The sequence below is a fragment of the Venturia canescens genome, chromosome 1, assembly GCF_019457755.1.
Source record: "Venturia canescens isolate UGA chromosome 1, ASM1945775v1, whole genome shotgun sequence".
In the NCBI taxonomy this organism is placed as follows: domain Eukaryota; kingdom Metazoa; phylum Arthropoda; class Insecta; order Hymenoptera; family Ichneumonidae; genus Venturia; species Venturia canescens.
This window is the reverse complement of record NC_057421.1, coordinates 15854179-15878830: the sequence shown is the minus strand read 5'-3', so window position 1 is coordinate 15878830 and position 24652 is coordinate 15854179. Positions and strand designations below refer to the sequence as shown.

At 37.0% G+C, this 24652-nt stretch overlaps 1 protein-coding gene across 3 annotated transcripts in view; it reads left to right on the top strand.

The window, feature by feature from the left end:
* The first annotated feature begins 9880 nt into the window (after positions 1-9880).
* Positions 9881-24652, top strand: part of Tk (Tachykinin) — a 49121-nt gene continuing 34349 nt past the window's right edge. For 2 of the 3 annotated variants that reach the window (XM_043423776.1, XM_043423765.1), the window contains exon 1: positions 9884-10225. The gene's annotated coding sequence lies outside the window, so the exon portion shown is untranslated. Of the gene's footprint in view, positions 10226-24652 lie in introns of all 3 variants that reach the window. The other variant, XM_043423785.1, reaches the window with a different exon arrangement.

Below are 24652 nucleotides of genomic sequence, written 5' to 3'. Positions count from 1 at the left end.
GCGTAGCCTCGACGAATTTCGAAGCCAGAACATGGATCGGTGAACGTTCAGCCACGTACTACCAGGCGCATCCTTCGCTGAGTGGGGAATCGTTGTTTCGAGTTTTTCATAAAAGGTGCGCTCGGGAAGTCGCGATTTGGGAGCTCGCTACAAATACTGACACCATCATTCCATAATATTTTTAACTCTGTGCAAATACAGCTGTCGATATCAGCCAGACTTTTTACGATCTTTCGCCGGTGGCCCGATTTTAACAAAAAGGTTGGAACTTTAAAAAATTGAACGTCTTTCAAATATATAATTATTAAATAATTCGGATTCTTTCCAAGTCCTTCCATAGTTTATTTATTATTTCACGATATTATTTGGGCTACCATTGAACATTTTTTTCGAAGTTTGGTACGATAAATGATTGACGGACGAGAAAATTTGTTCAAAATTATAAATATTTTCGTAACCCAGCGTTGTCGTTTGTCATTGTCGAGCAAAATTTTGCTGATTTCAAGAAAAATAATAAAAAATATTTGTAACGTTTCTAATGATAAAGCCGCGAATACTTTTTTTTTATATAACTGTGCGAACAATCCGAATACAGTGAATGTTTTTTTCGTGAAAAATGATATTTCGAGCACCCCCCTTGAGCCCTCAATTCGTGCAGAAATACAACTCACAAATTAAAAAGAAAATGTGGTCTCCGCATAATTTGAAAATAATATCCGTCGCCGGCGAGTATTTATGTGGGAACACTCTGAATCAAAAGCCTCAAATTCTTCAACGAAATTGCTCCGGATAAGAATGGATGTTCGTTGCTTTAAAGATTTTTTATGTTACGAAATTCCTGAAAAGATGTTCTTGAGCTCATCCACAAAGGGTAAACCTATGGCAAGTTCGTGAATTGTTATATCGTCTTACTTTTCTCATTCTCTCTGTAACACAAAGACTTTCATTGTTGTGTCTTATACAAAAGAGAAAATATGTAAATGCGGTATTTGGAGAGCATTTCGAGTTCATATTCTCAACGAAACTGGTGAAAGATTCATGCGACGCGATTTCGTATAACTAACTATTAAGGGGAAGCATTCCCATTGTTGAAAATTAGAATGAAAAATCGCCTTAATCGTATTTCAATAGTGTCACGTTTCCAATAATAATCAATATTAAATACAATCGTGGTGATCGAGCTCTCAACCACAATTAATAATAATCTAACCTTCCCTGTAAGCCTTGGCTGTCGATAATACACAAACCCTCGTACGGCTTAATGTTATTTAAACAATAGCGATCGAATGGCGTAACGATACGATTCCACGTAATGATCTAAGCATCTAACAGGTTTGCGTAAGTGTGCAATTTCCATACACGTGTGAGGATTGCATTATTCACGGAAACGAAGCGATTCGTCTCAAGCCCCATAAACTCAGCATAACGAATTTTCTAGGCTGAATTTTCTGGTTCTTTGGTATACACTGTGAAAAAGAATTTAACAATTCGACAAAGTTTTTTTCGGAATAAGATAATTTTTGAGACAAAATGAAATTTCGTTGATCGAACAACATTTTTGTTGGTTCAACGGAGTTTTTACCTCGGTTTTTACTCGACCAAAAATTCTTCGACGAACTTTCGAATATCTTTTTTTATTTGTATTTGTTGAATGAGCTTTTTTTCTCAGTCCGAGTACAAGATTCTGTTAATTAATTAAATAGAAAATCGAATTCAGCGTGGTTTCGACGTAAAACTTTCTAATTTATTGCACGTTAGATTTTGATCGTGTGAAAACAACATTTTTTATCGAATTTTATCGAAATTTTATTTCTAAGAATAATTTTTTTGGAAAAAGTCAGTTCATAGTTTCCTAAAAGCAGCTCGAATTTTTCGTATCGTCGGTTGATAAGGTTCATTGTGACACTACGATCTCATGGGTTCTTTGATCTCGAGTAATTATCGAACAATGTAAGTAGTTTCATTCAACAGCCTTCGCTGAGCTGGAACGTTCCGCAGCCTCGAGCTGTCTGACTACACGCTGAGAGAATCTACTAATAACTCCCACTCGAATTATCGAATAGACTTAGCAATCAATGTAAGTGGGACGCCTATGATTGTGGGGACCCGTGATCGAATAGTCGAACGTTCCTTTCTTCTCAGTGTCAAAAAAAAAAAATAAAAATATAAAAATGAATATTTTTTTATTTTATTATTTTGAGATCCATCGGTTATTAAATATATTTGGTAACTTTCCATTTGTACATTTACGTAACAATCTCGATACTGAATTTCTTTTCGGTATTTATTTATAATACTGCGCTGAACCTCCTTAACAAGTACTTGGAAAACCCATCGTTCTGAGCGGTGATATTTTGTCTCGAAGATTCCGCAGATTAACACAATTCTGAATAGGTTTATTGCCAGAATTTCCTCCCGTACGCTCCATTAGTTTCAACAACTGAATGAGATTATGCGAAAAATAATGAGCAACATTGTTACGATACGCACCGTTAGTTCAAGCGATTAATTCACAAATTTTCGTTGATTTTTTCGGAGCAACCGTACCGAGGCAGTGTTACACAATCGATTACCGTGAATTGAGGAATATTAATGTAAAATTTATTGAATGCAAACGTCCGGTGTTTCTGCTCCATTCAAAGCTACGTCTTCCATGTGAAAATCGTATCAAATTTTGGTCGGGAAATTCGAATTATTACGACGTTGATGTTTGCAACGTTGGAGTTCAACGAAATGAACGAAAAAAAGATTTATAATTAATTATTTTATTATTTCACGAATTATTGAAGTGGCTTAAAAAATGACGAATTGGAAATTCGGCAGGGAAGAAAGTTGGAGATTTACTGGAATTATTTGAGAGCTTTTTTAGATCATTTCGTTGGACTCCAACGTTGGAAACTTCAGCGTCATGAATTATTTCGATTGACGCAGAAAGATTGCGCATTTGAAAAGCAGAGAAGGGTAAAAACAAGTTTATTTAAAACATGGAAGTTATTTTCATTTTTATTTTTTGTCTAATGATGATATATGGAATAAAAAGTGAGGTTGGCGGTCACTGCTGAGACGGTAGACGAAAAAAGCATTGGCGTGTGGTAAGAACTGTGCACGTAATCATTTGCCGAAATATTTTACTTTTATAGAAACGAACGTCGAAAACGAATAAAAACACAATCAGTGTGAAAATTAAGTTATTTATACAAATTTATCTTTCTCAAACGTTTTCCCGAGCTGCAAATTTCAAATAAATTAAAAAATGTTATGTTACGCGCGGTTTATTTGACAGAACGGATAAAATGACGTGCTGGTTTGAACCAATGCGAATTTGTGAATAATATTTTCAAAAGGAATATGAACACGAATCATCGGAATAAAAATAATGAAGAAACAAAACTCATAGAATTATGCAAGTCGAAGGAGAAATAATGGAATATTTATGGATCTGAATAAAATGGAAGTTAGAAAGTAAATCAAACTGCAGGAATTCTCTATTAGCGAGTTCAAGGCGAAAATTGTGTTGTATTTGCAGATAGCACAGTAGCATATGTAGATCGAAAGAGACCACGAGCAACCACTTGTTGGTTGCTCCACTGTTGCTTCGAGAAAACTCATTTGAGTTTTCGCTCAGTCATCCATTCTTGTCTCCTTTGTTACGATCCACTTTCCGCTGGCCTATGACGTATCAAGGAACAGCGAAGTATTTCTGCTGAGTTTACGATACGAGAGGATGGAAAACAATAATTTTTATGACATAAGCAACACATTCGTTTGAATTTTCGGATTATTGAGCAGCTTCTTATAGCACATTTTGTCACGGTGACTTATCGCATCAACGGGCTAGAGCTTCATTCGCGTTTAGTTGGCTCCTTGACAGCAATATCGAATTTCTAATCTTCGGTTAGCTCACTTCCGATCCTTCGACAGCTCCATTGACTGTATATCCTGCAATTTCAGTGAATACCTTGAGAGGTTCGTAGTGAAGCCATTGTCAGCCCTTCTGTAGCACACGAAATACTTTGGCCGCATCTCAAAGATGAACAGGAAGAGCCAAGAGCCTCAGGCTCGCCACACATTGATCCAATAATCGGTACAGTTCTCCTATTTATTGGGGAGTTCTCACGGACTAACGATACACTTGTGTTTTCTGTTAACAGGTTTTTTAGGCGAGTCGGGTTCTCAGTCTTAGAGCGCAATGAGAAAAAAGCTGTTAATTCTACCAAAATTTAGTTGGATCAACAACGAAATAAAGTTCGTTAATTCGACAAAAATTTAGTTGATTCCATCACTCAACTTTCTGGCACTTACGAATGTTTCTCACTACAATGGAAACGTGGTTGAATCAGTAAATTTCTGTTCGTATACCTCGACGAGTCGATCCAACGAAAAATTTTGTCGATTCAAAAAGTGATTTTCTTCGTGTGTTCGTGTTTGTGTATTCCAAGCATGGGGATTGGTTTCTCGTGAAAAAATCGTTCCTGTCATTAACGGCTGACCTCTTCGTTGGCCCTGTGAAAGTTCTTTCACACAATTAACGTTCCTCACATGTTAGTCAACTTTTTTTTGATTCGAGAACGCTGATCGTATCTCTTCTTCATCTGTTGATTAAATAACTTCGAGAAATATAATTCTGTCCGATGTTTTTTACGCTCAAACAGAGGACTGGAATTGTTTTCGGCCTCACAGCATTTTTGGCCGAAAAATTGGCCCCGCAGAAATGATGAAAAGTCTTGCCACCATATAAATCTTTTCGTTTTCTATCAACGATCAAAAGAACTGTCAAAAATCTTGTTTTTCGACTTTTATTCCGAGCTCCAAATCGATAACTCACTGATGAGTTTTAAGGCAGTTGAGGCCGTACAGTCATTTTTTTTTACCCAAAAGTTATGACCTGTACCTTTCAAAAGTTAGGCCACTTTACAATTTGGCAATGTTCCATACACTTTGGAGAAGAGTTAGGAAAAAAAACGAAAAACTGGTAAAAGCTCAGTCGAAAACACGAACGGTGACGATCCTAGCCTCAAAAAACTGCACGGAAAACACATTATTATTAATATAATCTCAGCAAATCTCCTAATAAATTTGAAAAAATTGACATTTTTCAGCAAGCCTTGCTTATATTGCCCAAAAAATTTCATATTTTTAGCATCATTTTTAACGGAGATATCACTGAATGTGTCTTGACTTCCATAAGGTTACATGTTTTTTGGCCCAAATTGTTATTGATTTTTCTCAGCAACGACGCTCCTAAACTGTCTGAAAATTCAACTGATTTTTTTTTACACTTCACTTTATAAGATGCTATCAGTTTAAAAGTGGTGACATCATTTTCATTCTAATGCCTCAACTTCTTTAAGGTTGCTGCAGTATATCAAAAGCGTTTTTTATAGTTACTGTACATTGACTCGCAATGGCATGTTTGTTTATCCAACATTTTTCAGGTCGATTGATATTTTATGATTTCTCGAATTTTCTGGTTGGATTTTCGACTCATTTTCTTCAAATAAACCATTAAATTATTGCATGATCTAGAGATGCGCTCGAGGAATGAAATACGCACAAAACTTCACAATTCATTTTCCATTTTCGTTATAACGAAATCCAAGAACTGAATTATTCATAATTTTGCTACACAAAGATTCAGGAACTTTTCACAGCCACAGACTCGTGAGTTTTCAAAGTGCAATGGTTTTGACAATGTCCATCAAACACCCCGTTTACTTTTGACTCTTTCAAAAGCGTCGGTAAAAAAAAGCATGTTTTTGAGACAGCGGTGCTTTTTCAGAAATCATGAGATAAAGGAAATGGAGAAAAAAACTCGTGGTAAATTTTCAACGTCGTCGGAGACGACTGTGCCACTGGGGGATGATTTTCTTTGTTGGAAAAGTGTGCGTCAACGGGCCGAGACTGCGTGGCAGATCGACCGTGAAACTAACGTAGTTTTCTTTCTTTGCAAACTCTTTCAAGATGTACTGAGAATAATGCATGGAAGCGTACGTATATATCTGCGGATGAAAACGAATACATTGAGCTCGTGCTTCATTCCAGTTTCTATGCCATTCACGTTTTAAGAATTTCAATACCGAACATGTGGAACGCGAATGTTCATTAGTTCTTGCAAATAATTGTCAAATGAGCTCTTTATTTTCGTCGAAGGCCCAGGCATACATAGAAATACACAAAATTGGAGGAGTCTCACAGGCAAAATCAACCTGTCAAAAGTCCTATGAAAATCTGTTCTTAAGGAGGGTGGCTACACTCGTCAAAATGATAAGAAATTGATCAAATTTGGTGATAATGTTCTTCAACGTCAAGTGCGAAGACACCATTTTTTTCAAAATTTTCTTCTGCTTAATTATCGAGTAATTACGCATTAAAGCAGATTTCTTATGCCCGAAATGTATACCTATATATATGGAAACGCTATGCTTATACACTTGAACTTTAGTGATCAATTACTCGTTAACTGTACAGAAGAAAAATCTTAAAAAATTTGTATTGCCAAATTTGGCCCTGAAGAATATGTTCACCAAATTTTATTAAATTCTTATCATTTTGAAATTTTTAATGTATTTAACATGGTTTAGCATGGCAACATTGTATCGTCGGTAGCCACCCTCCTTAAACAAAATCTTCAATCTCATTTGGATATGATAGATTTGAAGGTCCGGATAATCGAAATCATGATTTTATAAACGTTCGAATCAATCGATCGACACTCGAATGCAATACAATGACATTCGAAGTACTTTACATTTTTTCATTACATAGTCCCTTTACTTTTTCCTGGTGTTCTGTAGAGACATATGCACGTAAGAATGTCATGGAGCACAGCAAACACCTCGAGACATACGTAAAATAAATCGAAGTCAAATAACATAGTTAGAGATATAACTCATAATAAAGTGGAGCTGCATTAAATAAATGAATTTTTCTGATTTACACGGGCAGTCGAATAGTTTATGATGAGAAAAAGAAGGAAAGGTCAGCAGATACTCCGAACTGGATATTTTCAGGAGCAGAATGGTTAAAAGTTGAAATACTGAAGAAAAAAAAGTATCGTGAAACTGTCTCGTTGATTCCGCCTCCTCGTCCTATTCAAGACAGACACGGATAGTTTACGGAGGGTGAGAAAAATGTGTAGGGTCGCTGGGTTTTCTTTCCTCGTAGACGTTGATAAAAAAGTTTGAGCACGATTCAAAGTTAAACGAACATCTTTTATTTCATTTGGGTATAGACAGATTTAAAATCGGTCGAGGATTATTCAAAATATATTGCTGAATTGTCAGTAGTTTAGATTCTATTTAAATTCGAAATTTTTTGTCCATTTTCATATATTTTCCTTCCATATGAACTTATAAAAACCCGAAAAATTGCGTAATTCTATATTTGCAGCACGTAGAAGTTATATTCTTCTTTTTTAGAAGCGTTTTTTTCAAACTCGCTAAAAACATAGAATTTTGCAATTTTTTCGGGTTTTTATATGTTCATATGGTAGGAAAATACATGAAAATGAAAAAAAAATTTGGAATTTTCGTTGCAGACAATAATTACGATCTCCACATTGTACGCAGCTGAGAAAATTCGTCAATCAGACTTTGCGCATAAACCATGTACAAATTAGTATTCCTCACATTAAAACAATGTTTTTGTACTCTTGAAATACCCTTGAAACTATACTGAAAAGCTTGCCATGGTGAGTTATTTCTTTCTATCCAAAAACATTCCCGAAAACACTCGATTTTTTTGACTTTGAAGCAGGATTCCCCCTAAAAGCTTCAGTGAGGCTATTTTGAAAGAAAATCGATTTGAGAATGGAGAGCAAGGTTGAATCTCTGCTAGAAAAAGATATCGAAATTCCCACGATTTTCCTCCAAGACTCCGTGAGAGCGTTACGTAATTGTCTGTAGTGTTTCCCAGCCACGCACGCAGTTCCGAGGAACAAGCTTATGTGGGTAGTACAAATAAAATCAGTAAAAATGCCTGGTCATCGTGAAACAAATTTTTTGGGTCAATTCTCCTTGCTCTTTCTCCATGTCTTCATTTTTATTTCACTGTGCGATGGTTCCCGAGTCCACATAGAGTATCTGGCGAAAATCAAAGGTGCCGAGAGGAGTCTCGGTTCCGGACGAGTTTGCGGATTCGGACGGCGAACGTGATTGTCCGTTGAGAAATAATAGGATTGGTGGGTTCGAGGCTATAGAGATGATGCACGATTCAGACGTTGAGCGAATCACCTCGATAAGGGTGTCTTGAAAAATAATCATAAAAAAAAAATTCTCGAAGTAGAGACTCTGAAAAGGATTGCAGAATCCGCAAAATGCCAAGTTTCGTGTGTCGAGATCGCAGTCGCAAGAACGTTCGACTCGAGAGACGCGATAGCGGCTCGACGCCAAGTATTAAGGAAGTTGAGGCTGTACAGTCATTTTTTTTACCCAAAAGTGATGACCTGTACCTTTCAAAAGTTAGGCCAGTTTACAGTTTGGCAATGTTGCATACACTTTAAAGAAAAGTTGGGAAAAAAAAGACGAAAAACTGGTGAAAGCTCAGTTGAAAACACGAACAGTGACGATCCAGCCTCAAAAAACTGCACGGAAAACAGATTATTATTAATATAATCTCAGCAAATCTCCTAATAAATCTGAAAAAATTGACATTATTCGGCAAGCCTTGCTCATGTTGCCCAAAAAATTTCATATTTTTAGCATCATTTTTAACGGAGATATCACTGAATGTGTCTTGACTTCCATAAGATTACATGTTATTTGGCCCAAATTGTTATTGATTTTTCTCAGCAACAACGCTCCTAAACTGTCTGAAAAATTAACTGATTTTTTTTTACACTTCACTTTATAAGATGCAATCGGTTTAAAAGCGGTGACATCATTTTCATTCTAATGCCTCAACTTTCTTAAAAGAAAAACCAGCGTGTCAAATATTATAAATACGGAGATTAAAAGATTCCGGAATCAGCGCAACTTTGAAATCGGATTGAATAATAGACAAAATTGACGATCAAGCCTCGCTACGATTAGACCACAAAGCTCATGAATTTTCCGAAGCAACGTCTACACCGATTCATTCAGGAATTTCTGCATAAAGTCATCCCTTATAAACTCAGATGTACTTGACAGACCTCCCTCCATATCGATCGTTCGAATCCTCTTTGCTGCAATAACACCTCAAACATGATTAATGGATAAAAAAATAATGCAGCGCCAGGTTCTTCAACTTGATTTATTGATTGTTGCTCACAACCACTCAGCCGGACAGTGGATTGAACAACATTAGTACAAGTGTTTTTATGACACTTTATTGGCTGCAATGAGATTCGATGATCGATTTTGTAGAGAAATAAAAATGAGTATGAGCCGAGAATGTCGAGCGGCGGGTATCTCACTCGCGTTTTTTATAAAACGGGAGATGCAAAAGTAATCGGATCAGTGCTCGAGCGTCGATTTTTATTTTCATTTGACAACTATCACCGCCGGGGATGGACCGGGGACGCTAATGAAAAAGAGGAAAAACCGCGTGGAAACAAAAGAGATAAAAGTGAATGAAAAGACAGCGAAGAGAGGAAAGAGGGGGAAAGGAGTATCGGGCGCGCGTGACGGAAAGAGAGTCAGAGAGAGAGAACGAGCAAAGAAAAATTTCGCGGTCATCCAGGTGTCCGTTTCTTTGGGGGTTAAGAGAGACCAGTTCTCGAGAGGTCGTGCGCGAAAAATGTGAAAAACATGTAAAAGACTGATTTTTCTAGGGGTTAGAAGAGAAAATCTCAAATAGCTCGCTCCCACCCTCCATGCGCGAACTCTGACGCTTATTGGTCAGGTGCTTTCGTGACGTAGTCGGGGTGCCGGTCTATGTACAGGTCGAAAGCACGCGGGAGCGTCAGTCTGCTTCTGACTGTTGCGCGGATTCCGCTTCCCTTAACGCTTGATCAAGTCCGCATGCATATATAAATACATGTACATGAATATAAATATTCGAATGTATTTATATGGATAAAGAAACAATTTTTTGAAAAAAAAGAACGCTCGTCGCTTACGCGATTCGATTTTTCTCTCAGGCCCCATTGTCGCTTTGAAACTTCAGTCCAAACTTTCATTTGTCCCCCCATAAATCATTGGAGCTATCGACAAGCAGCGACGAAACAAAGTCATTTTTCGTGCCGGGGAAAAAAACACGGAGCCAGCGGTCCATCCGGAGCTTCTCTCGTCCTGCTCATCTTCAGGTAAAAGCTCTTTGATAATTAATCATCCACGCCAGGTGCACTTAATTTTTCTTACATTCCTGAATTAACTGGTGACTATGAACATAAATTTTTTCAATATCGGGCTGCAGATATTTTAGGCGGGTTAGAGTTTTGGAGCCCCGCTTGGGAATGATTTATTTTTAACAAATATTTCAATTTTTCAACTTTATCACGAGGTGAATTAGGGATTGAAATCTGCGGTCGTTTTCTTTGTTGACGGCTTGAAAAACTTCTTCTTTGATCTGAGAAATTTGTGATCCATGAGGATCGTGTGAGTCATTTTTTGCTCTCTACAATTGTCTCGAATTGTAATTCGCTGCTAATCACAACTTTTTTGATAATTGCTTTTCCGAAATTACTTGCATTTTTCACCTTGCGAAACGAAGCAGTAAGAATTTTCTTACCATGTTCTTTCGAAGAATTTTCTTCCCTGTCATTGTGAGAGAATAAAAAAACAGAAGATATAAATTCGTGCAGATTACGTGCAAAATACTGAAATAAAAATATGTCGAAATAGATCGAAAATATGGAAAACCATATAATACTTGAATGAATGAAAAAAGTATGAATGAAAAAGATTCGTTACATACACATAATTTTCTTATACTTTATAAATTAATTTGTTCAACGAATCTGTTAGTTTTTGATTGAGTGGGCGAGTATGTTATTAAATTGAACAATCTAACCGCGTGGGCAACCGAGAGTGGTTTGTCTCTGCGCCAAGTTGTAACAAAATTTTGCAATATTCGATTTTCAAGAGCCAGAATTGCTGCCAGCAACTCGGCCAGCGAGCAAGATTATGTTAAAGCTGATTACAAAGCTCGTCAGGGCAGCAGACCAAACTTCCCTCTTTATTATAACCCATTCTGTTCACAGACATCCAAAATTTAAATAAAAAAAAAAAACATTGTAATATTGTTGTACTTTACGACTTTCAATGTAAATGAAAGATGAATTTAATACTCTACAAATGATAATCCTCATGCCGCATTACGAATCATAATGAATTTGAATTCGTGATATTACGCACGTACGGTATTAAGAATGTTCCTCAAAATTAGTTACGAATCATTGAACTCGCTAGTTTATGAGAATACGAGTAATAAAAAGATATTTATCGATTCGAGTAGCATCACAAGTGTGAAATCGGTTTCAAGGAAAGTCGGATTGACTCTATCCAACAAGTGAAGCTCGAAGAAACTGAGTAGCTTTTCGACGACGAGTAAGTATAGTCATGGAATAATCAATTCGCCATAATAATGATATGAACAAACAAGAGAACGGTGAAAAATAGGATAAAAGTAATAACAAAAAGGGAAACGCGAGAGATACGGAGAGAAGATTGACGACAGCAGATGAGAAAATGTTCGTTGAAGCTATTTTATAACGCTTCGAGGCTTTTGATCACTCGAGTGAACCCTTTGGCTTAAGTAAAACGCGATATACAGCTGAGAATATGCCTACACTTGTGCACCCATCGAATGGGTGTTAGTAAAGTCTATGGCCTACATATATCGTTCGGTCGAACTAATCATCCATCATCGCACTCTGGAAAGTTCGTTGAAAAATCTCATTATTTTGTTGAATATCGCGAATGAAATATTATTCACTAATATTAGCATAGGAAGAAAAATTTTGAAAGCTCAGCCGCATATTTTATTGACAGTAACTCTTAGTATATTGTTGAGAAAAGTAGACTTTTTTGACGATTCGGTAACATTTTGTTCACCGGATTTATTGAGAGATTTTGTTTTCCTCAATTTTTTCCCCCCGTTAGCGCGATTCTCGTGTTTTCTCATTGTTATTATATCGTGTCAGAAAAATATGGTAATTTTCATCCCTATAGTTTATGCACGAAACGATTTTCTTAAGAAAATATTGAAATTTACACAGAGTTTAAATGGGTAGTCGACTGACACGCATGTCAAATTTTAAAGGGTTCTTATTATTGGTTATCGAGATAAACGTGATTAAATGTGAAGAAAAATACACAGGGTTATAGAGACTACGCGTAAAAAATCGTTTTTCTTTCCATATAACGAATGAACGCTTCTTGCGAAGTTTATGAAAAAGTATATAATGAAGGTTTGGAAAGAATTCGAGACGATTGTTTTACTAGTTAATAAAGATATAATACGTTAAAGATCGAACGAAATTGGTAATGAGCACTTGTACAACCGCACATTTTCTTATTTTAGTATTTTGCTTCTTCTTGGTTTGGGCTATGCCTGTCTTTTTATTAATACTTTTTTCTTGATCCCCATTTCCTGTTGTGTTTTCCCTTGGAATCTTAGCTAGGGACGAATGAAATTTGGGGTTCAGTGAGTGATGAATCCCCAATTGGTTAATGGCTTGTAATTTCATTCGCCAAAAGATAAGTTGAAAAAATTGATTTACAATTTCGAATTAATAACTCTGACATTAATTCAAAGTGATTATAACTTTAATTAGGAAGTAAAAATCGGTCCAATTCAGACACCCATAAAATACGATCCTTTGGGCATGACCTACCTTAAAATAGTACCAAAAAATAAGTAAAACAGTAGACATTCGTTCGAGTTTTACATGCGATGCAATTTTTTCTTCTTGTAAGCAATCCACAGTTCCTCGAATCTGAAGTGGCAATTGCTGTCTCGCAAGGAACGAGGGAGAGAGAGGAGCGAGCAGGATATTTGTGTGCAAGAGGAAATCCTCTGAATCGCGTATTTCCGATGACTCTATTTGCATGTAGAATGCAAGTAATGTGGCAAACAGAGAATAGGAAAAACTACACAGTGTGAGTACACACCAGAATAACTTTCGTCCCGAACGAATAGCTAAGCGAATTAGATGAAAAAGAATGAAAATGAAGACTCTCGGAACGAAAAATCCTTGCGAGATTGAAATCGGCTGAGAGCGTTGCCGATTATATCTTCCGTAATGAAGGATCGTGCAAAAAAATTCCCTGACCAAGCTCTCAACTACTAAATAAGCCGAGCAACCAGTTTTTTTTGCTTCTGAAATGTTTTTCCTAAAAAATGTCATACAAGCATACATTTTTATGACTTAAAACCCTGCATATGGCAAAAATTATGAAACCTGAATATTATTGATTGCGTGCTATTACGTGCATGCTACTTAGCAATAATTACACGAGTCCTCACTCTCCTGAAAGCTTTTCTCCGGTTTACCGATGCCTCGAGCTTTACATTGGTTTACTCAACGTGTTCACCGCTCGGCCCAGGACAACCTTCATGCATTATTCAAAATGTGTGTGCCTTGTATACATGTATACACAAGACTCAAAATACATGTCCAGTCCCTTTATAGTATCGAAAGCTTTTTTTTTCAAACTTGCTGTTCTCTATGACCTTTTGCCTGTCTTCTTCGATCGCTTTGGAATTAGGAGGCCCAATGATTGTATATAGTTACATCGCTATTCGATCATATTTGTTCGAAAAGATTAGTGGAACGAATAAATTTTGCAACGCTTATTAAATCAATCATCAATGATATTGAAGCATTTATTCGATTCCCAATTATAAACGATTCATTAGGCTCATCGATAATGAATTATGAAATAATTAATATAAGAATTCCCCTTGTTCAAGCGTGATATTATTTGCTCTTATTTGAATCAATCGAAGGGCGCCAATTAATCAATTTATCTCATTCATTTCCCATAATTCACAGACAAATTGTTATAACGAATTGTACTGTTACGAGCTCTTTTTATTCCCAGAAATGCGATAATTTTCTATGCTACACGTGTTGATTAGTTTTTTCTGTGTGCGATTAATGAACTCGATTCATACGCTTCCATCTGTAACGACATCGGCACCGAATCACTTTCGAAGAAAAAAAATACAAAGATGGTGATTATTTACTCGTGAGAGAGCTAATCGTTATCATCTTCAATCATACACTACGTAATTTTTTTTTTCACAACGCATATGAACCAGACACGATCGTCGTTTTTCTTACACTCCCGAAACTTCTCAAGCAGGAAAAGCAATTAAGGAGGAACATCAGCTTCGCGTAAAGTGAGGTTATGTAAATATCAATTTGATTGTTTTTATCCAAGTTATCTGGGTGATGTAAATCATGATTGCTTTGTTTGTACGAGATTAACCTTCCAAAATACGTCATTTTTGGGTTAAATTTATGTGAAATATTAAAAAATGCCAGAATTAAACGACCTTCAACGACCTTGCACACATGTTCTTTAGAGTTCAAACTGCGGAATAGTACTTTTTTTTCTAACCTATCACCATTCTTTATATGTCTTTAAGTATAGAAAGATGGGGTCCGTGGAGTTATTTCCTATGCGTAGATGTTAAATATTAAAAATTTGGAAATTATTTACTAAAAAATGGCTGAAAGAAATGGACTGAAAATCGGAGAGGCTGTAGAAAATATATCCAAAAATGTATTCTAAAAGTTTTATTAGACTATCGCCATTTTTCTCAAGCTGATGTTCCTCCTTAATTTCAAGGTATCCTAAATCAATCGTAAAACAATCATCGATCTGAAAAATTCTTCGTTTTTCCTTTGATTTTCCGTTTTTTTTTTTTTTTAATTCGATACGAAATACGATGAAAAATAATGAGAATATATTTTCAACGCAGTGCTCCACAAAATTAACAGCGGGGTCGAGGAAAATTATTATGATATTACGGAACAGCCCGTGATGTCACGAAGGGTGTGATCCAATCAAGAATCCAGTCGATTAAGTTTTACTACCTCCGTAATCATCGGTCTTTTTTTTTCTCAGTTCAACAATATACGCTTTGCGTCATTTTCTCAACCCCAAAGGAAAATCAACAACTTTCTGTAACGATCTCGTTTATGATTTTATCTTTCGTTTCGTGGCTACTCGTACTCGGAGGGTGAAAATTTTGCTGCTATTTTAAGCTGCACCGATTCACTAAAACAGGATGTTTTACGAAGGAATGTTTATCAGCCAGTTTTAATTCTATAACGGATTGTTTACTTTAAAAACACTGTGCAAATCACGTAATGATCGCATCTCCGCCACATATACGCTGTGCTCACGTAAGTGCGCGTATTTATACACCCCCAACTCGAAAGGGATGCGGTGCATTTATGTCCGGAATCCGGAAGTTCATTTTGGTATGTCCATATCTAGCAATACCGATCCCAATCATGTTGCCTGGTGTCTTCGAAATTATTGGTGTGCATACCGAGCCGGAAAACCCACCTACAACATCCACCTCACCCCCATGTGCAACCCTCGACGCGGAAGAACAAGAGCGGAATGAAACCGATTGAAAAAATGCATTACATTCTACTGAATCGAACGTTTCATTCTACAATCGAATCCAATTTTTTAAATTCACTCCTTTGAACATTTAGCACGGAAGTGATTGGGATTCAACCCTCAATCGAGACGAAATTAAGTGGTAATCAAGTTTGTAAGGAATGTCTCAGCCTTCTTAATCATTTTCAAGGTCATCTAATTCATTGAAAAATCCGTTCGATCTACGCCCACAAGAATTCCGGGCGTCCTATTCACGTACCTGTTTTCAGAGGAGATTTCAATGCGTCGCATCGTTCATCTTGCACAAGAGTCAGCAACAATCTTTCGTGACAGAAATTTATTTGGGCTGCGATGTCGTGTTAAAAAAACTATCATTTTGATGCTCAAAACGTATCTGCAGAATTTTGGCTCCCTATTTTATTTATAAAGTCGTGAAAATCGAGTGCCTTGTATCGCAATTGTGGAAAGTTATATTTTTATTCATTGCGTGCGCCAACGAGCCGACACACTCGATAATGCGGATAGTTTCGATCTTGTAAACAAGCGATTACAGAGCAGACAATTATGCAATTAAATATTGTAGGGAAAGGAGTGCGTGCGCTATGCGGACCGAGAGAAGTAATGGAGGAAAAGAGCTTCGGGGATTTGCACCAGTTTACACGAACTATTCTAGGGCACATTCTTATAAATTGATAAAGCAACTGGCTCGCCGGAAATTAAAGTCCGTAATACGGGCTTTCTCCTATCAGTAAATTTCCATTGGAAATCTCTGTGTATGCGTTCTAAAGATTTCCCAAGGCACTATCAATCTTCTCTCAATTTTGCTGAATGAATTCATGGTAGACAGCAATGTGAAAGGGGCTCATTTTCGAAGAAACTCATTTGGAAATTCATTCCTTGGCAAGTTTCGAAATTCACCTGTTTCACACCACATTATTCGTGCATTTTCCCCTTTGTATTAACAGCCTTAGTGCTTCATTGATCGTCGCAGAAACAAGATAACGGATTATCTTTATGTTCCTGAAAGCGCCCAGGAATGTTGCTCTTGACCTTATGCAATCGTATTTGCAAAAAGGCCGAAGAAAACTGTGAAAAACCAGCTCGATTCTGTCAATTAACACCACGAGAAACTCCAAAAATCAGTTTTCCTCTTAGTCAATGGGATTTGAGCCAGTGCCCAGTTAAATTCACCCGAAATTGTTTAATTTTAAAGGTCGCTCGGACCCTACACTGACGATCGTCGTCGTTGGTGTCCGGCAACCATTCGGTCCGGTATTTCGTGAATAACCGACATAAAAGGCGTTTATAAATGTGTTGATAAACGAAAAGAGACATGATCTTTATAAAATAACTGAAAAAGTGTATTTCAAGGAGTTTAAAATTTCGTCAGGACCCAGTTTCATAAATGCAGAATCAATCAAGGGCTCGATGTACCTACAAAAAAAATGAATGCCACGGAAGAGCATTGGGTCGATGATGAGAAAAGTGGGAAATGTGGAGCGACAAGTAAACGGAGAGGGGAGAATACAATTTCTAGGCCCTTAGCCGGTAATCGAGCTAAGCAGGTAAGTTTTCTCATTGCCACTAACCGCCTCGCTAATCCAACGGTAATTGGAAGTCAGCAGGTTACCGTCCGAACTCAATCCACCTCAGCCTAATAAACAGCGCGTGTTCCTGTCGCGAAATGATCATGAAAATAACTGATATCGCATTAGAATTAAAAAAAATAATAATCACAGCCCACGTTCTACAGAGAATAAAAATAGAGTTTCCTATTGTCTTTTCATCGTATTATTATTTCTGAGGTATTCTACATGCGAGTAACAATGAGAGAGCAAGAAAATTCAGTGAAGTTCGATAACTTAACGAATATTACGATTACTAGTTCCCAAACGAAATCGAAATCGCATTGATTTGGATCTTCGAAATGAACGTTTAAAAAAAGTATGTCACAGAACCTTTGATCATATTAATTTTTCTATTAAAATTTTTATACGTTCTGTGCTTAAGTAAATTGTGTGAAAAAGCAAGAATTTTCGAATTTCATTGATGCAACATTTCACAAGTGACGTGAATGTCTATGAACGTTGGGTTCCTATTTTTTTTTATTTCATTGAAATTCGCAAACGCCGATGAGTTGGGTCACTGGGAGGAAAGTCATCAGTACGGAGATTGGTTCTATAAGTGATGTGGCACGAATCGATAATACTGTTTTCGTGTTGAGTTTCGAGCAGCTTTATTGTGATCGGGGTGGAATCATTGAGTTTTAGTTGATCTTTGTAACTCGCAGGGGTGCAATGCGATGGCTTAAAGCTAACGAGTCTTCTGATGTCGGATTACACACCGTCGGCGATTTCCCTGGCTCATTTATTAATCTCCAGTATTTCAAAGACTGACACCTTTGAGCGTGCGAACCTATTCCAAAGGTTTAGTGTAATGAGTTACGAAATTCTAGTCGCGATTCAGGGAATTAAGAGCTTCAATTAATACTCTAGAATCTCATTATCCTTAGTTGATTAGTCCCGTTGAATTTATTATTTTACTTTACTATTATGAGTAATTTTATTAATGGGACTAATTAAAAGATTGTTTTGTTGTAAATTCGAAATCTTTTTTACCAATTTAGTTTACAGCTTCGTTTACCTCTTATAAAAGTTTCCTGGATTTTATTTTGTACCTCGTTTCACCTTTTATTTTTAATTCTCGAAATTTATCATCTTCCAATCTGAGGAATTTATTAAAAATTTCGAATTTCCAATCAATCACTTTCGATTTCGGGACTTTCGTTAACCAATGTACGATTGATCGAGCTTTTTTCTTATCGATCATCTACCACAAAACTTGCCAAGTCTCGATACGTAAAATTTTATCAGTTCCAACGTTTTTGCCCTAAGGCGAATTAACTTTCTATTTTCCTTCCCTCCTGCTAGATAAACACAATTTGCATCAACTTTCCAACTAATATTCCTTCTATCTCGATCCATACCAAAAGTTGTATTTTTGTATGTTGGGAAAATAATCTATTTTTAAAGAAAACTTTTCATCGTCATCTCTCTGGGGAAAATACGTCGTGCATGAGAATTTTATTTTCAAAATAAGAATCGTTGAGTGAACTTGTATAAATTTTGTGAAATTGTTGTCAGTTCAATTGGATACTCGTGTATCGCTACACGAAAGAACATTTTGAGGCAAATTCTCATAAATGACTGAACATCAGATGAAGCAATAAATTGACGTTGATTCAGTTAAACATCGCATCCACGTGCGTTAATAAAATACACTCTTGTAAAAAACGACGATAGTTTAATTACAAAGTCCGACGATAGCTTCGAGGGTGACCAGTACCCGGGCGAGGCCAGATATTAACTGCAGGACCCGGGGATCCCCTGAAAGCACCGAGTTCAACACTATTCTCGACGTCTCCATAAATACATGAATAAATTCATGTTGCAGAGTGAAACTTCGGTCCTTACGGGTTATGTCCTCGCTAATTTGTCGAATATGAAAACAGGGTTGAACAAACAAATTCGACTATTGCAAATGGCTGATTGAGCATGGTTCTTTGATGTCATCTGTGCTTCTTACTGCTGGCATTTCGACACGAGTCAACGCGATCGTAGAGTCAGAAGACCTCAATAAACATGAAACTTCATCGACTTGCATAGAAACTAACGGTTCCTCGTTAGATCTTGGCCGAACCAAATTTAATTTCGAATCCTAAATCTGCTAGAAATTCGTAGAATACAAATAACAATTAAGGGTCCAATAGCTACGAAAATCTTTGATTTCGTTTCATAATTCCTGGCCCAAATTTTTCCATTCTTCAATACACAAAAAGCAGTTGAGGGGAAATGTCATTTTCGACACGTGTTTTAATCACGCGCGGTTATTTCGAAATTATGCGAACACTCGAACCTGCCGAGGCGATGGGTTGACATGATTCATCAAAGCAATCAATCCCAATGACGTATCATTTACTGAGACATGTAATATAGATAGAGGAATTAATTAATGCAGTATGTGCCTGATAACATCGATTCGTCTAACATTGATCGTTTTTTCATTTCGACAAATCTTTATTCTTCGCTTTAATTTCTAATTATTCGTATACTATTATTAACACACCTGTTACTGGACGTAATATCAAAGTAATTATAACTAATGTAGGCGTGAGGATTTGGCGTAATATTTTTTTCGAGAGCGACACGTGTTAAGTACAAAAACTGTTTTGACGAATTACAATATCGAGTCGACTTTTAAAGTGGGGCGTGGAAAATTTTAGATTTCCTGTCATATGTGCAACTTGAACGGTCGGTAACAATTGACAGGTCCAGGCATTAATGCATAGTACAACATGATTTTGAATCTCGAGTATTTTATTGGTGGATAAATAACTTCAGTTGTTCCGAATATTTACGAGTAAACGATTCAACTGTCTCATCCAAAGTCTTGAATATCACTTAGGTTGGAGCCGGATAGCTTAAATGCTTACATTTCCACGCACTCACCTACAAACGCCCTCGCCCTTAAATTAGCATTTCTGGAGATATATTATGCGTTACAAAGCATGTACATGCATGAAAACTATTACCGTCGAATTACCTACAACCGGTGCTAATGAGAAATTACATCCTAATTGCGTTACATCAATTTCGAGCCTTTATCGCGCCCCGCAAGATTCACTTTTTCCTTCCCCTCGTTCGTCTCGCGGGAAGAAGTGGGGAGTAATGATAGTCTTCGGGGTACTATATAATAAGAGCCTTTGGAACGTTCTTCATTTAGTTCAAAATCGGGTTTCAACAGACAATTCAAGAGGTAATTATTTACAACTAATACTTATAATTAATTAAATTTATTTTTGTGGATGCAACGGTGTACGCAATGGTTCTTACAAATTCGAATTTTCATTCGTTTGTTCATTCCAAGTGTCAATAGTTTTAAAGTATCTTTTCCGATGAGCAAATCTCTCGTCACATGACCGAGGGTTGAAGTACGAGTAACGCGAGGACTGGCGGGTTAATCGTTAAATTAAGTCATCATTCAGCGAGTACCGGAAGATTGTTATTTTTGTATGTGACCGAGAGGAAATGGTTCCTCATCGAACATTTCATTCCATGGAGATTCACGAATAACGATACTGATATAACATTAACAGTTTTTATAATGTCGTCATTACAGTGTTTATATTTTCTATAAAAAAGGGCTTTGCCCATAAACTTTAAGCCGGTTTATTTCTTTGTTTTCCCCCTCGATCAAATGAGGTTCGCAGCGAATCGTCGTTATTAAAAGTGCTGTGTAAAAATTTAATCCCCGCTCGGAGCGTCACAGAAAGTGTTAATTTTTCATTTTGCTTTTTAGTTAGACTTAGATTACTCGGTCTGACCTGGTCTACCTGACACTGGGCTTATACCAGAATCCGCTAGAGAAAGATAGGACGAGAGGGAGAGAAAAAAAAGAGCAAGTGAGATGAAGCATCGTTACGAAAGTACATTTAAATTGTCGACGTCAGACTTTCGCGGGACTAGGATCCCCAGTGCATTATGGGACACTGGGATGACGGTCTCTCTTCACAAATAATTCTAGCCAACTCATATTCCACGAATAGCCAGCAGTACATGGCACAAATGCCATTTATTAATTAAATTATTATCGTTCCTCATCAAATTAACATTAATCATAATAATGGTAGATATATTTTTAAAAAAATATCATTTCTATGATTGCAATCGTCAGTATACTATGAGTGCACAGAATAATAATAGCGATCGAAAAAAAATGATAATTTTAGGTTTTCGTTCATAAACAGTATTCGACTCATAGTTCTTGAATAATTTTTCATTCCAACAAAGAAACGAGCTTTTAACAGTTCACGTCCAGCTCCACAATCAGCTTTGGAGAAATTGTATCCCCTTGTTTTCTGGCACCGAACTATTCTTCGACGTTAAATAGACACTCGAATAATTTGATGTTTCGATAATGTTTCTGATCGATTCGACCTGAATTATTCATCATACTAATGGATTTGTTTAATATTCGAGCAAGCCACTCATCGGTACAATCGTAAAGCCACCTCACAATTTTCCTGTCAAATGTGTATCTGGTTTTGTAAAGAAGGAGATAAAAACGTGTGTCGACTCTCAAAAATCCCTTCTTTCTCTTTCATCTAGTTTTTCTCTCATGTAGTAAATACAAAATATTATGTACAAGGGGTAACACAGGCTCGTAAAAAAGGAGTGACAAGAGAGCTCACTTGGGTATCGTAGGTCATATATCTATGTACGTTGTATCGCTGGCGGAAGTTTCATCGCCAGTGAGAAACATACAACGGCGGAACGAGTTTCGCGTGCACGTACCACATCTCCTGGGGGCTTTTGTGACCACACCAAGAACCCCGAAGCTTTACCTTTTACCATACACACATGTTTGGGATATCGTTTCACGAGACACGGAAAAAGTATATACAACAAATCACGCGCTGTGGGACATTCGGATTCAAGAAGTATCGTTATTTCCTATTCTTTTACGTATCAGCGATGGGACGAAACTCACTTGCGTAAGGATCGAAGGAGAGAGAATACAAAATAAATACCTTATTATTTCATTCATTGATTTTCAACGATCTTTGTTGCACTGTTATTTTTTTTTTATAAATTATGTGGATTTGAAATTTACAAGGTGAAGGAACGCCGTTAAATTGACGGGGTTTAAGCTACTCTTGGGAAAGGGAAACAGTTTTTGAGAGTTATGAGTTTAGGGTCGTTACGCTAGAACTTGAACTCGACAAGCGCGAGTCAACTTTTAGTGAATGAGGAGTCGATCAATGTTATTCTTCGAACGGTTGAAGATTCTGGTTGCTTCCTCGTAGGAATGGAATTTCCATTATCGTTGAAAAGCAAAAGCGAATAGTTTCTTTTATTCCGTTCCTTTTCCAATTGCATCACGTAAAAGCCCTCGAGGGTAAAAGATTGAAAAGTCGCGTCGAAAGCCACTCCGGAATCGAGGAAGCATTCCGTACGTGTGGAAGGGTCGAAAAAAGTGGCACAGACTCGTCGCACGAAATTTATTGCGGTACGCCTGTTTGTTTCTTAGCACCAGAATTATGTATATACGAATTTACGTGCAAGAGGGAGATGAGAGAGGTAGAAAACGACGCGTCAAGATACTGGTAGGGTCGTTACAGGCCGAGTGCTTCAGAGGCGGTAAGAGGGTCGTTCCTTGCGGCAGCAACTTCCTCAACACTCGTACATCACACGGGCATTGCGTTTGCATTGCTGAGCGCACAAACGCACTGCCAACAATGAAAATCTCGCGTCGTCCTCGCATTTTTGAACTACTAAATTTAACAATAGTACAACGGCCGAAAGCTCGAGGGAAAAATTTACAAATTTAGTCTCCTTCCCTGCTTCGTCGTACGTTCATACTTTTTCTCAAGGACAGATCACGAATCCCTGACGAAATAATCCTTCGTGAAGAATTTTCTTTTAGGAAGCTTTTGTGGAGTTTTCCTCATTGTTAAAATTCAGCTGAATGGAACATTTTTGACAACTCGATAATTTTAAAATTTCTAATGATGATTGCACGAGACGAAAATTTTTGGAAAATGAACGCAAACGAAACTTTTTATTCAAATAATAATTGTAACCCCGTACATCTCGGTGCAGTAATAAAAGTGCTCGAAGCGAATAATAAGTTTTGCAGACAATTTAGCAATAAATGTAGAATTATTATTATGCTATCAACTTAATGCAAAAGCGTGAAAAAGGAATGTTACGACATGAGAAGTAGTCACGAGAAAATGGTAGAAAGAAACCAATTATTCATGGGATACGAGTATTCGCGGACAGTAAGAAAACAGAAAGAAGTGAGAAGTTTTAAGCCTTTACGAGTTTTCATCATGATAATGCATGGCTATGTGGCTTTGCACCAGTCCTTTGACATTTAACCGCTGTTTTTTTATTCCATCACATTTTCGCTGGACTTTTTCTTCGAGCTCTATCAGCAGTTCATGTTGATTTGAAAAATGCTTTTATATTTTCTACTTCGAATTTTATTTTCCTTATCTTGTCATTCTGACAGGCGAATTCACCTTGACGGATTAATCTTACAGCGGCGTCAAGCTGTGGAAGCAATTTTTTTGCATGTCCAAATAAATTTTCACTCCCAGGGATTCGAAGTGTCACGAGCTTCCTGGCTGATATACATTTTTTTTAGTAATATTAATGGATCGACTGGTAACCATACGTCATTTTATCAAATATTTCTCTCCTCGAAAATCCTCCTTTAATCTGGCCTCTGTTATCCGCGTAATCTTATCTCAAATATCCGTGCTTATTTCCGGGATTTCACGAATGCCAAAGAGATCCCCTGCCATCTGGACTTGGATAATGGAATTATTAAAATATCCGATAACATTTGAAATTTTTCATAGAGCACGAAGACTGTAAGACTCGAACAGAACTCAGACATTGTGCAACAAGTTTTGAAGAGTTTTCAAATCTTTAAATTAAAAAAAAACCATTTTTACGAAAAAGTTATCAAATTTTCTAGCGCCATAAATCACCTTTTTCCGTATCATTGAAAGTAAATCTTTTATGTTTCCCCTCTTTTTTTAGAGGGACGAAATTGTAATGAAAATTTGAATGAACCCAAAGAAGTCAGTTGCAGGAGTATTGTTCTTCATTTTCTTCGTGATCCTTAAAACGAAAGTAACTTTTCTCCTCTCGCGCAAGAGCCACGGGGCAGCAGCGTTCCGGTGTCTTGAAACATTATTCTTTTAACTCGAGAAATATTCTAGAGGGTGATACTAAGGAGTGTAGTAATAAAATCGTATCCTTTGAGATGGTTGCATCAACGAGAAAGGTGGTGTGGAGCAGGATGAGGATGAAGTAGAAAAATGGCAGATTATAATAATTTAATCGATGTGCCTTTCATAACAAGAGTATCAACCTCTTGTAAATACTTTAGCATGAACGCGACCGTATTTTTTGCCGCGAGTGACAGCCATAATACGATATTCCTTTAGAGTATTGAATATCAACGGATTTGCTTGATGCGCACAACGCCACGAGCTCTGAAACTATAGAGTTCTGTCGCAGGCTGTCGCGGTTTATAACATTTACCCACTGGGGATTCTCTTGCCTGCGTGA